The sequence below is a fragment of the Colias eurytheme genome, chromosome 6 (assembly GCF_061535395.1).
Source record: "Colias eurytheme isolate Ceu_HAF_F1 chromosome 6, ilColEury1 Martin Lab GWU primary, whole genome shotgun sequence".
In the NCBI taxonomy this organism is placed as follows: Eukaryota; Metazoa; Arthropoda; class Insecta; order Lepidoptera; family Pieridae; genus Colias; species Colias eurytheme.
The window spans coordinates 10,515,538-10,526,398 of NC_142985.1; the positions used below are offsets into that span (position 1 = coordinate 10,515,538).

Consider the following 10,861-nt stretch of genomic DNA (forward strand, 5'->3'; position numbering starts at 1 on the left):
ATAATTTTCGAATATTATCACATAACATATGTACCTACTGTAAAAGTACATACATAGTTATAAATCCAATCTACACTATTAAAATCAAAACCGTACCTGAACATTGTAATAATCTAATATATAATATATATTATAAAGGCGAAAGTTTGTATGGATGTTTGTTACTCTTTCACGTAAAAACTACTGAACCGATTACAATGAAATTTAGCACACATATAGAGGGTAACTTGGATTAACACATAGGATAACTATCCTATCCAGTTCGATCCAACTTGAGAGATAGGTTTTATCCCGGAAATCCCACGGGAACGGGAACTATGCGGGATTTCCTTTGCAAACGCGGGCGAAGCCGCGGGCGGAAATCTAGTGTTTGATAAAGCGCCCAATATGAAAATGTCATTGCAGAATAACAGCTCGCAGCTACCTAGTTTATTAATAAAAATATCATTAGCACGTAATAGCCTTTTAACAATGGTCTTCGTGTCCGTCAATAGTGAAAAACGTTAGAAAAAACATATCGTTCCATTTGGCGAGGTGTCTCTTACAAAAACTTAAACGTATATCAGAGTGCAGACTAGAGTTTATTGCTTCCTAGTATCGGATAACTTGGAACTAAAAGCACTCGGAATAAAATGTATTTAACACTCTTGTTAATCAATATTAAAAGATGTCGGTTATTATTACAGATAGAAACTTTACGTACTCAATATAATTGTCTTGTTATATGACATTTAAAACTAAAAGATATTGTACTTGAGATAACGAATAATAATTGATTCAATTAAATAGATTAGATACAATCTTATCACAAGATAATACATCTTCAATTCTACAGACCAAATGTGACTTGCATGGTAACTATAAAGACCTTAGTCATGAGCGAATTACTGAATCGTAGAAAAAGTAAATGCCACAATTTCGTACTAGAGTTGAAGGAACTCCAGGAATAGCATTTTACGCAACAAGGAGCAACGAATAATGTTCGGGAAATCGTGCAAGACGGCTGGTTGCCCTCAATTTTTTATCACCTGAACTTAATGGCTCTCAAAAGGGTTATAGCGGCACGATATCACGAACATGCCTTAAAATATCTCGCGAACCGTCGCGTCGGTACATGTCTTATTCAAAGACTTTGCGAGTTATTGTAGTAACATTATATTAATATCTACTTCATTAAGTTTGCAGAAATTGGAATGACGAATTTATGATATAAAAGGAAAAATTTAGATAAATTACAAAACGAGGAAAGTATTGACAGCTTTCACTTTCGGGCTTTCACTCTATTTTTGTTCCCATTTCAAGGCCTTGAGCCGATAAGTGATAAGGGAATAATCCCTCGCACTGATCAAGTGCGGGTTTGCGCACGTGACATGTCGTTGAACATTTGGGTTAATGGTCATGCCGGTTTCCATAATTCCTCTACAGTTAATTAGTTATTAACTGTAGCGTATATAAATGCAACATTGTATAGTTTAATTAAAGTTAAAGAGCTCGGATGACAAGTCCGATATCAATGATAATCAGCTAAATGTGCTCATAATCATCTCATTTAAATTTCCCACGACTACAATACTAAGCATTCGAATAAATCATTTAAGAAGCTGCAATTGTCCGTCTCATTGAAGACGAATTGAAATTATGTCGCAACCGAATACCTTGGTATAATAATACAGGCTTGTAATTTATAATAGAAGCCATAATATTGAACAAGGCGTGTCTGGATCTAGTTTTATAAAGTCGCATTCAGTTATTTTAAATTTTACAATATTAATATTGGTAGAACATAGATACAATTAAAAATGTAGAAACGTCCAAAAGAGCCGGATATGTTGCCATGTTGGCAACATATGGCTCGATTTGGACGAAACAGAACTACCTACCGATAGAAAAAAGGAGGCACATTGGTCTCTTCCTTGCTCGTGATCGTAAATACTTTACCACTGACACTGAAAGCGTTTGATAACCACCCTCTTGCGAATGTGACCCAGTTTGTGTTGAAACATGCGATGCTAAAATCCAGAAACATTTAAGTCTCAAATATGTTTACGAGAAGATGAAGGAATCTATTAATATTTTAGCACCGGCCTCTGTTTTATGACATCAAGGATCGCGTGATCTGAATGTATGAAAACTTCGACCGGCGCTCGATTTGATAGGTTCCGTCCAACGAAATTGGCTAGGATCTATTGCATATTCGGTTTGGCATGCGAGGTCAATAAACTTTAGCGTAAACGTCGCTCCAAGCTCATTCAGTCGAAGTAAACACATGTCCGATCTAGCAGGGTTGCCGGTACGATCACTATTTTTAGACGAATACTAGTAGCGTAAAACCGCTATTTATTGCCAGGACGATGTAAATAGAACGAGCGTTGCTAATTTGCCGCGTGGATAATGGCTATTTCCGACGTGATTGATGGTAATGGACTAATGTGTAGTACAATTTTTACTAGATAGTACAGAAGCTATTTTAACATCGTGAACTGCTTTTTTTAAACTCTACATCTCTAGCCAATGCAATGATATTTGATGATTTAATTTGAAGATGGTTGGTAAGAATTTCACTAAATAACGTCTGACAACTCTACCCCTATAAAGAGCTTAATATAACTGACACCGTAGTGAATTAACCCAGTTAATTTTAACCCTATCCAGTTAATATTGGATCACTAACGTAGAAAGGCATGTATAAAGCGTAACCAATAGCTTTGTTACCTCTATGCCTGACGACAAAAGGGGAGGGGTGGGGTCTTTGTAAACGAGCTTCTAATAGCTGCGTACGGAACACAATGCCACTAATTACGTTATCAATGTGTCACTTGGTAAGCTTTTGTTTGTTAATAAGAAGTCAGGCAACCGAATGGTCAAGGAATATCAATTCAACCTTTTTTATCCGACGCTATTGAAGAAGGCTTATAATTATTGAAGAAGGCTTATAACTATGTATGAATATTTGTTTGGCATGTTCTGTAGCGTAAACGGGTTGATAGATTTACGCTTGAAAGGTCTCTTAGATTTTCCAGTAGCTATTTGTTTAGGGAATTAACCCGAAAGAACTTGCTAATCCCGTTTTCTTGTCTTATGCAAGGGGGATCCGCATCAGATAATGCGATAAGTAAATCGAAGGCCATTTCTAAATCGCAAGACTACTCGATTTCCTAAAACATAACTTTACTGCAATATTGTTATCGTGTGAACGGTACGTAGTTATAATATACAATCAATTAACAATTTAATAAAGTTTAATAGATAGGCGTTCGTGAACAACACTTATCTCAATGATAAAATGTTCAAGTTCAGGTGTTATCATTTTAATTGTGCAAACAGATTTTAAATATTTAGTATTTATTTCTTAACTAGTCAATGTTCATTTTAACTGTAGATACTGAGCTATAGCTGAATAGAAATAACTCAAATGAAACGATAGTATTAAAACAATGTATCTTCAATCGACATGTGCACAACTTATGGGACAAAATCATTGAAAATCGAAGTAGATATCTGGATTTGAAATACCTTATAGACAGACTATAGCAGAATGAATACTTTTATAGGCATATCTAAACGTCCTTACAGTACAACTATCACTACTAGTCCGTTTTCTTATGGGCATGCTTGTATGGAAAGGTATACATTTTTGAGTAAAGCAATGAAATTTGGTTCGAATGTTGTACTCGTCCACCTAAGCCCAAATCGCCTGGTAGCCAGTGTCTACTCCCCGGCAGAATGGAGGGAGGGGGGGTTATAGAACAGAGCGCCCGGCGCTCGGAAAAAAAATTCTGGTGGATTCATTTGGCCCTTTGAGTCGAGTTTGGTGTCGTTATTAGGTAACTAGATGATGCCCGATTCATTCCTCATACCAGTTTTTTAGGGTTCCGTAGCAAAATATGTCACAATCTTTAAAATAGTAAACTTTTGGCAGTGGCAAAATCCAAACAAACCAGTATATTTTTATATTTTTGTATCAAACTTGGTTGTTAAAAAAATACTGTCTGAAAGGCCATTTCATGCAGATTATAAAAACATTAACATGTAACATATATCTTACCATTTTCAATGTGAAATAAATTATAGAAAGTACAGGAACGTTCGTCAGCGCAGCGTAAGGGACGGCTAATAGACCCGAAAAATAAGCAATAACATAAAACAAAAACCAGTCAAGTGCGAGTCTGACTCGCCCATCGAGTGTTTCGTACTTATTTGTCCTATACCATGTTATCTTGTCTGGTAGGACCTGGTTAACTGATACACACACACTTTCGTCTTAATAAAATTAGTGTGATTTTTAATCATCTTTAAATTATAAATGAAGTCAGGTAACATTGTTAAAAATAAAGAAAGATAATAATAGAACGTTTTTGTATTAATAATAATGACAACCACCTCCACAATTACATAATTCGGTACATTTGAGCTGGCGTATAAAACACTTCAATCTGGAATTGCAAGATTTCACGCACCGACATCTTATCAATTCAAAGCTTCTCTTTTCTTTTTATTTCAGATGGGCAAGGAATATTTTGATGTTTTTAGGTCCCTAAATATATATTATACAGCCTGTTAAACTGCCCTTAAGGTGTGTTGTTTAAGGGCAGCTTCTGTGGGAGGCAAATTTTCGATTTGCCTGTCCGTTTTTGTTAAAAATTTGTTTGCAACCCTCATTTACTGTCTCAGCGGGGTACAATGTGAAAAAAAAACATGTACTTAGGTATAATAATTATAAAAAAAATATAAGTTCTGGATAAGAGTATCCTTAAAATATCGTGACCGTCCTTACCTATCATGCATTGTAATCACAAACTTTTCCATTTCACTGTCTGCATATTTGCTACTATAAAGTGCTTCAAATCCTCGTGTGACATTCGGATATGACTTCCATACCTCAAATGCAGGTGTACCTATAGTTATTTTAGACCTTCTAGCTTGGAATACATGATATTCTGTACTAGCCATATCTGTCGACTGTTCTTAACATTATTTTGGCTACTACTACTATATCGTGTGTTCCAAAGCTAGAAGGTCTAAAAGAACTATAGGTACACCTGCATTTGAGGTATGGAAGGCATATCCGAATGTCACACGAGGATTTGAAGCACTTTATAGTGGCAAATATGCAGACAGTGAAATTGAAAAGTTTGTGATTACAATGCATGATAGGTAAGGACGGTCACGATATTTTAAGGCTACTCTTATCCAGAACTTATATTTTTTTATAATTATTATACCTAAGTACATGTTTGTTTTTCACATTGTACCCCGCTGAGACAGTAAATGAGGGTTGCAAACAAATTTTTAACAAAAACGGACAGGCAAATCGAAAATTTGCCTCCCACAGAAGCTGCCCTTAAACAACACACCTTAAGGGCAGTTTAACAGGCTGTATAATATATATTTAGGGACCTAAAAAAATCAAAATATTCCTTGCCCATCTGAAATAAAAAGAAAAGAGAAACTTTGAATTGATAAGATGTCAGTGCGTGAAATCTTGCAATTCCAGATTGAAGTGTTTTATACGCCAGCTCAAATGTACCGAATTATGTAATTGTGGAGGTGGTTGTCATTATTATTAATACAAAAACGTTCTATTATTATCTTTCTTTATTTTTAACAATGTTACCTGACTTCATTTATAATTTAAAGATGATTAAAAATCACACTAATTTTATAAAGACGAAAGTGTGTGTGTATCAGTTAACCAGGTCCTACCAGACAAGATAACATGGTATATGACAAATAAGTACGAAACACTCGATGGGCGAGTCAGATTCGCACTTGACTGGTTTTTGTTTTATGTTATTGCTTATTTTTCGGATCTATTAGCCGTCCCCTACGCTGCGCTGACGAACGTTCCTGTACTTTCTATAATTTATGTCACATTGAAAATGGTAAGATATATGTTACATGTTAATGTTTTTATAATCTGCATGAAATGGCCTTTCAGACAGTATTTTTTTAACAACCAAGTTTGATACAAAAATATAAAAATATACTGGTTTGTTTGGATTTTGCCACTGCCAAAAGTTTATTATTTTAAAGATTGTGACATATTTTGCTACGGAACCCTAAAAAACTGGTATGGGGAATGAATCGGGCATCATCTAGTTACCTAATAACGACACCAAACTCGACTCAAAGGGCCAAATGAATCCACCAGAATTTTTTTTCCGAGCGCCGGGCGCTCTGTTCTATAACCCCCCCTCCCTCCATTCTGCCGGGGAGTAGACACTGGCTACCAGGCGATTTGGGCTTAGGTGGACGAGTACAACATTCGAACCAAATTTCATTGCTTTACTCAAAAATGTATACCTTTTCCCATAAGAAAACGGACTATACGTACCGTGAATACTAATTGGTTTATGGCACAAATCCGTCACCTCAATGAACATTAAATTCCTTTACATTGGGCTTGAAGATCACGTGTTCGTTAATAGGATATCAGGTGCTTTTGATCACAAACTGGGGACTTAATAATTCAACATGAGATATGTAGGTATAGTGCTTTTGTGGAATTATGGTCTATTTCTAGATTTATGGTCAATTGGTTGAATAATACGTAATCCAATTAGTGACAGGGATTTATCCATGGCCAGTTTCACTATTAGAACTCTGAATTGCTCTATGTTACTTCATTTTAAATTTTAATCATGATTTTAGATTAATTATGTTTTGAATAATTTATCTGATTACTTATTTAATTAAATAATTTTATTAGAGCAAGAGAATTAGAAATAGCTGTCCAACTTACTTTACCGTATTTTCCTAAATCCGACTCAGTGATAAAAATTATATTAAACAACCCATTCACTTTTGCGAAACTGCGAAAGTCGTTGCTATAATAGAATATTCGAATTTTCCGTTTATTAAAATTTCTCTCGTTTAATCAATATGAAGCTGTGAGCTGACGTCGTAAATTTGGCCTTGATTGTTTGTTAATCATAATATTTTACGGCTCCATTTATTGACCGTCAAACACAGTAAACTAATGAGTTCATTTAAGATAAACGCTGTACAATGATTACTCATTTTTATTAATTTTCCTACATAAGATTACTGTTACAATATTGTAAGTTGTAACATATTTAACGTGGCATATTATGAAAATATTTGAAATTATAAATTGAGCTCTTTGAACAGAAGTAAACCACGATTATCTTGACGATTTAAAATATGTTTATAATATATTAAGGAATACTAAAGGCATCCAGTTAGATAGATCCATACCAATTTTTGCCCTGAAGTTCCTCACTATCGTCTTAAACTACCAAATGTCTAAACCCCAATCAAAACACTATCTAATAACCTACCCTCCTCATTTCCATATGGTCTTAACTCTAAAGTCTTAAGCTAAACCATTCGCATTACTACCAAGATCACATCAAACCGAATAGAAAGCGCAACACTCACATCGACGATACACCAACACACCGGCACCATTCCACACAGTGGCGCGACCACTAGCCAATCAGGATGCTCGTCGCAGACATAACCTGGAACAGAGTGTTGTGTTACATGCTGGAACCTAAGATCATGGGTAAGACATTGGTGTCACTATTTTGGGGTGTCTACTACAAAATGTGGATAAAATATAAAAATAATAAAATTTTAATCAGAATTCAGCTATGATTTTTTTTTTGTTACTGTTCAATGTTCATGGTTCAAATTAAGTTCATGGTCGAGTAACAACTATGATTCTGATAATATTATTTTCGTTAAGTTGAAGCAAGCGAAAGTGAATCGTATTATCTATTTCCAAGAACCACTAAGTCTATATTTCACACAGTTCTAGATACAATAATTTCAACATTAGTTACAAATTATTGGATTAGTGAACATTACACAACGATTGTATTTTTGATTTGAAACATAAAAATTATAACGGACGTTATAAATCATAACGAGACCATCCCAAAAAGAGGTCAACCATTTTTCGACTTGAAAGCACGCCAGACTATCAACCGCGTATGTCGTAAGAGATATATTATTTTAATCCAACCTTTACTTCCTATAACGTGCAACGTGTTGATAAATTATTACCAACTGCCAATATTCAAACGTCTTCACGTACGCATTTGTGTCGACCTTTACGGTTAAATGAGCTCCTTGAAATAAATCTGTTTAGAAGTTTGATAGGGAAATAACTACGACACAATATATGGCTAACAACATATTTTGGCAAACCAAAACCATTAGTATCGAGTGCACATCGTCTTAACGTTCAGTATTTCGTTGGATCGCTGCGATTAGTTGGTCATTATCTATTCAAACATGAAAACTTTACAAAATATCAAGAAAGCATCGAACCAATTCGATAAAAGTAATCAAACTGAGCCGAAAAGCAATCAAATTCTAAAATTGCTGAAACTCAAACAAGACCAATCAAATAGCGAAGACATAAAAGTCGTTCGACGGCCACCAATTTTCGATCGCGTGATTCTAAGAAACGATCTGGCAATAAGGATAACATTTTATACGATGCTTAATCAATAAATTGTTGACAATTAATGCTTAGGTAAGTTATCAATGATATCAGATAACAATAAGGGAATTAATGAATGTGAATAAATTAGAATAGAATGATTAATATATTAGGTAAAGAGCAACACAATTCTGTTTCTTGAAGAAGCATACGACGATACATGAACGATGCTACGTAGGATTATAATTAGAAAATTCAATACTAAGTAATTGAGCTATCTGCTCAAATATGATGTCGTTGTAGGATTATCCAGTCAGTAGAGATTGCCTCAAAGAGCAAAGAACCTTTAAAACGACAAACGCATTTACTGTTTACATGCAAGTCTATTGGCATACCACGCGTACACGCGACGTACGCACATACATTCACTCCAACTCATTCACACGTATTGATATTGATCATATTGTCAATTCTAAATTTAGAAAACATGTCGATGAAAATTGACTTGTAAGTTGTAAAAGAATTGTAAGGGGATGTGTGCACGGTGCACGTAAAATATTTATCGTGAATTCGTGAAGCAACCAACCCAAATTGTAGGTAAACCCAAATTGTGGAAATATAGTAATCTCATGGTTCTTATCCAGATATCTGTCATGGATGGTGTTTCTAAGTATCACCAATCACCGGATAAAATTAAACACGTCTTCATAAATCGTATTAATCGTTCACCCTTCAATAAAAGGTGTACTTCAATTTCAAATCACCCATGAATAAGTCAAATACGAATTACGAACACGAGTGAATATTAAATACTATAAAAAATGATAGAAAAGAAGTGCCATTATGGGTTTGGAAAATGGAATCAATTTCACAGTTCTGTGAGCTGAATGAAATTACGTTTCAGTCTCGCAGAGTAATGTATTTTATTCATCCGTTTTCTTAACAAGAATGATATTCTAAAATTATTAATAAAAATTATTGTATCAAAATCTATTTACTTAAGCCAGTTTAATTTCATGTCAACTATACTACACGACAAGCGGATTCTAATCATAATAATAATGATGCCATGTTTTTTGCCAGAATTAGAAGGAAAATAATTATTAAAATGACATTATCCGCATGTTTTTCATTAGCTATCGAAGTTGCAACAAAGTATTGACCACGAAAAGGTGGAACCTTATCTACATTGCTCGTGTACAATAAACTCAATAAGTAATATTATATCGCTACAATCTGACCGATCTCAATGATTCATTCCAACTAATTGTACGATTATTCGATACTGTTCGTAAATTAGTACGAAACAATACAACCAACGGTTCTATCTCTATGTTCTTTAGCTTCGGCGGGGTTTATTCAACTCTTATGGCTGGTAAAACAATTTACGTGCTTGGACTAAGATAAGATTGGTGTTGTAGGGTTATTGTCGTGGGCATCGTGTTAAACCATTTGTGTAGGTGATAGTCACGTCAGTTTTGGAACGTTTTAAGCGTCGGCATCTGCGATCTTATATTGCAATGATTCGTAGAATTGGTTTTTATTTCTCTTTATTATCGTTTATTTTCTGCCTTCTGGTGACATATAACTTATAAGTAAGGTTATGGGTCACAGGCAAGCCAATGACAATTGGCAGAGACCGCTCAGGACCGGGGAAGGTGGGGAGTTCTCGTCTCGGAGGCCAAGACCAACTTCGGGGTTTCAGCGCCACAGGAGTAAGTAGTAAGTAAAATTATGGGTAAACATGGAGATTGATATATTCTTTAATTTTCTGTCTGAAACCTTCGTAATGTATAGTATCTAGTATCTACCCATTGTACGATTAATGTATTAAATTTGTACCGAATTTTCAAACAATATTTGAATAAAGATAAGTTGGAAGTTGGAATAGAAGTATTTTTCCATATGTCACAAACAGTGTTAGTGTTATTCTTGTAATTCCACGAATTCTTGTTAACTTTTACCTTGAACTCTTCACTCGTGTTACAACACTTTTAGCTCGCTCGATACGCGCCACGTTAGTTGACGTCTTATGTAGTAACAAGAATTCTTTTTTTATCAACTCATTACATACAAAATTGAGATATTATCACAATTCACAATCATTTACTTGCGACGGAACATCTAACATAGCATAACAGACGTACATCGCCTACGCGCCGTCAGCGCTTCCGTCCGGAACGCCCACTTATCATAAATGTTAATCAGGTATTGAGCTAAGCGTTGCAAAAAAATATATTCTTGTTTTGTTAATATAAACAAATAAGATACTAGTGCCGAATAGTACAAATTGCAAGACAAGCAATCAATCGCAAATAGTTTGCTATAAATGGTGCTACGACAACATAATGCAGGTATGAGAATGATTACGAGTAGACAATATGTATGTCAAGATTTATCGATTTCTTATATTACATTTAACATCTTCTAATTAAACCTTGTAGGTTC

The 10,861-nt window shown here is 34.8% G+C and overlaps 1 protein-coding gene across 2 annotated transcripts in view; it reads right to left on the bottom strand.

The window, feature by feature from the left end:
• The window catches only part of Arf6 (ADP-ribosylation factor 6), a 38,409-nt gene that overhangs the window by 23,475 nt on the left and 4,073 nt on the right, over positions 1-10,861 (bottom strand). For both annotated transcript variants that reach the window (XM_090103136.1, XM_090103135.1), the window contains exon 2: positions 7,402-7,484. The gene's annotated coding sequence lies outside the window, so the exon portion shown is untranslated. The remainder of the gene's footprint in view (positions 1-7,401; positions 7,485-10,861) is intronic.